This window comes from Palaemon carinicauda, chromosome 5 (genome assembly GCF_036898095.1).
Source record: "Palaemon carinicauda isolate YSFRI2023 chromosome 5, ASM3689809v2, whole genome shotgun sequence".
Classification (NCBI taxonomy): domain Eukaryota; kingdom Metazoa; phylum Arthropoda; class Malacostraca; order Decapoda; family Palaemonidae; genus Palaemon; species Palaemon carinicauda.
Window position 1 is genome coordinate 79,122,414 of NC_090729.1, and position 2,899 is coordinate 79,125,312.

The following is a 2,899-nucleotide window of genomic DNA, read 5'->3' on the forward strand; positions in this document are numbered from 1 at the left end:
TAGGAGAGGACACACTTTAAAAAACAATACACTAGGTTACCTATGGGAATGAGAGAGGGAGAGGGGAAGGAGGCTATCTTCAGGCTATCTTGATATCTATCTCTATCTGAATGTAACCCAACCTTCGGTCACCTTAATATGAAATCTAACTGCATCCAGAAGGTTCCAGGATCGAGGTCTGGTAGCGTGGGGGCTTTGCCTAAGGGCGTCAGAGTTTCCAACTAGATAAAAATGTCAAGAGGCGAATCAGGGGGTTTCACGCAACTCTTAGATGCACCACAATGCACCTGCGAGACTCTCCCAGCTAGGTCTGCCCACCCTTTGTCCCCGAAATAAAAAAAGAAAAATAACATCCTCTCACCAGGCCTATGCGATGTTTCTAAAGCATGTGGTAGAGAATCTTCCAAAGCACCTGCTCTGAATATTCTCTCTCAAACATGACGCAATACATCATAAATATAAAAGAACATTACCTAAGCCCTTGTTCATATCTCGCACGAATCCAACAACACTCTCAAATAGCTTATGTAAGACTTCGTACCAAACATACGTGAAATAAAAAGTTAATTCTTAAAGAATTACACAAATTTACATATTTTAACTTGAATAAAGAATATAATGAAATTCACGATAAAAGTCTTACGTAATTTACATAAAATTCTTATATCTACATGAGAGGGCCCTATTTTACAGGCTATCTAATTAATCACTTCAATGCTTATATGAAAACAATATAAAATATGAATAAAATCATTGATAAACTACGGTATTCACTCTAAACTAGACCAGCTTCGTAAGATAGCTCCCCCAAAAAGATTATTCATTTTGGGTCTGAATCCATCGTTTCAGCCCGAGATAAATAATCTGCAAGCATGTTATCTTTGCCTTATATATTAATGCAATACGGTTGCAAACATAATGACCACCTAGTTAACCTTTGATTATTTCTTATCTTACTCACAAAAGTTAAAGGATTATGATCAGAATATACTTTAATCTCTTCATTTTGTGGTTGACTTATATAAATTCCAATCTTCCTCATCACTGTGACTAACACTCACAGTTCCTTTACCACTGTCGAGTTGACTTGCTTCTTCTTCAGCTTCGATGATATAAGACACACAAGATGAAGAATTCCTTCTTTATCTTCTTGCAATAAGACAGCTCCAATCCCGTTATCTGATGCATCCACTTTGATAAGGAATTTTTCGTCGAAATCCGATGCTTGGAGTCTTGGTTTCGAAGTTAATATGGTCTTCCTTTGATTTTTCCTTTCTCCTGATATCTTGATAACGTAGGTCGGGTCACTGCTTTCCTCCAAAATTTAGAATGATTCTGGGAACTCGATGGCGAGAGGGAATCTTCTTTCTGATGCATAGACCAACACCTGATGTCCTACCCCAATCCGTGTACTCATGCTCTTCATACCGAACCATTTCTTCGCTCATCCTTGACTCATTTTTACGCTTTCTAGGGAAAATTTTCTTATCTCACCGATCCGTTTTCTCTCGAACCTTCCATTTTTCTGCTATCATTTTCTTCAGTCCTTTCCTGAAGGGTTCTCCTCGTACTTCCATCGGGCGTAAGGGAGCTTCCTTGATCCGGTTGTTGGGCTTTTCAGCTGTTTGACATATGTGACATGCACTGCAAAACTGGCTCACGCCCTTATTCATGCCAGGCCAGAAAATGTGTTACCCTATCTTCTCTGTCGTCTTCCTTATCCCCACATGTTTCGTTTCGTGCGCTATCACGATCACCTGTCTTTTCAACAGTGCAGGAATTATCATATGCCGATTTATTCCCCATCCGGCCTCGCCAGGGATATAGGCGGGTCTATGCTCCTTCATAAGCAGCCCTTTCTTAAGATAATAACAGGTCGGACTTGGCTGTACCTCCGTCTCTTCCATCACATGGCACAATAACTCTGTTAATGTTGCATCCTTCTGTTACGATCTTATCAGCCTTTTCCTACTCACTTGTCCTACCTCTAACATTAAATTTCTATTTCTTCCAGGTCCATATCTTCTTTGTCTACTTGTCTGCTTGTCTGTCGTCCCTTTTTGCTAGGGATTACTCTTGATTTCTCTTCTTGCTTACCATCAAGGGAATCCTCTTCGGAAAACTAATCATGCAAGCTCATTACTCCTTCGATATCTTTTTCTTCTATGTCCTCTTGTCCACTCGTCTGCCATTCCTCTTCGCTCGGGCTGTGGCGAGATGTCTCAAGAACAACTCCCCCACCCTTGAAGCAATCAAACTGACAAATGTCTCCTCATCACAAACTTTCCCCTTACGGTATCAACGGGACTCTTAGAGAGAAGGGAAATAAAAACAAACCATAACCTTAATACTATATTCCTTAAAACTAAAATACTTAACACAAAACCCCATCCACAATCAAATAAACCCCTCAAAATCAATAGCAAAGCTCAAAACTAAACATTAACAAAACTTAAATTTCAATTTACCAAAACCCTAACTTCAAAACATAAACACACACACATACACTCACACACACATATGTATATATATATATATATATATATATATATATATATATATATATATATATATATATATATGTACATATATATATATATATATATATATATATATATATATATATATATATATATATATATATATACATACATATATATATATATATATATATATATATATATATATATATATATATATATATATATATATATATATATATATATATACATATATATATTGCGTGTGTTCACTAACACTTTCGCAAGATAACAGTCACAAAAAAAACTTAAGTAATCATTCATTGAGCCAACTGTTTTTATTGGCACAACACCACTATATGAGAAACAAGAATTTGTTAATTTGCCACAAGGGCTTTAACTCTTCAGGGTCATGGGTG

At 36.7% G+C, this 2,899-nt stretch overlaps 1 pseudogene; it reads right to left on the reverse strand.

The window, feature by feature from the left end:
- LOC137640985 (uncharacterized) overlaps positions 1–1,806 on the reverse strand; it is a 48,338-nt pseudogene extending 46,532 nt beyond the window's left edge.
- Positions 1,807–2,899: the final 1,093 nt, after the last annotated feature.